Here is a 631-nt window from a genome sequence, read left to right on the forward strand (position 1 = left end):
TGATTTTGAAAGACTGCTCTTTTGACATCTCACTGTCTATGCACAAGAAAGAAGATACTCCAAATTACGTCTTCAGGAATCTAATAGCTGAAAAAACCCAAGTATTGGACAGTACTGGTTGGAATCTTTTGTACACAGACGGCTCAAAATCTCCTGGTCTGCCTCCTGCTTGTGCGGTGGTAGATGCTACAGGACGGGTTCTTCTCAACCACATATTTCACGAAAGTATTTCAACTTTCACAACGGAAGCCAGAGCTATCCTTCACGCTGCCAACCTTGCCCATAAAAACAAACTCAAAACCGCTATTGTTACCGACAGTTTGTCTGTATTAGAAGCTAACCGGAACCCTTCGACTTCGAGATGGAGCACCATCAACAAATTAAGGAATATAATTACTACACCCGACGGAAAAATTAAAATGTTATGGGTACCAAGTCACATCGGTTTACTGGGAAATGAGCAGGCGGATTTAGCGGCAAAGTATGCTGCTTCTGCTCCTCTAATTATGGATGATGTCATGGAAAAGTTGGAAGAAAAGTTAAAGAGAAAATTACAGAAGGAACACCATCATCAACACTACTCTTTTATTAACCCTCAATTAACTCCACCTTTATATCCAACAAACGTTGA

This window comes from Glossina fuscipes, unplaced genomic scaffold (genome assembly GCF_014805625.2).
Source record: "Glossina fuscipes isolate IAEA_lab_2018 unplaced genomic scaffold, Yale_Gfus_2 223, whole genome shotgun sequence".
Taxonomy (NCBI): domain Eukaryota; kingdom Metazoa; phylum Arthropoda; class Insecta; order Diptera; family Glossinidae; genus Glossina; species Glossina fuscipes.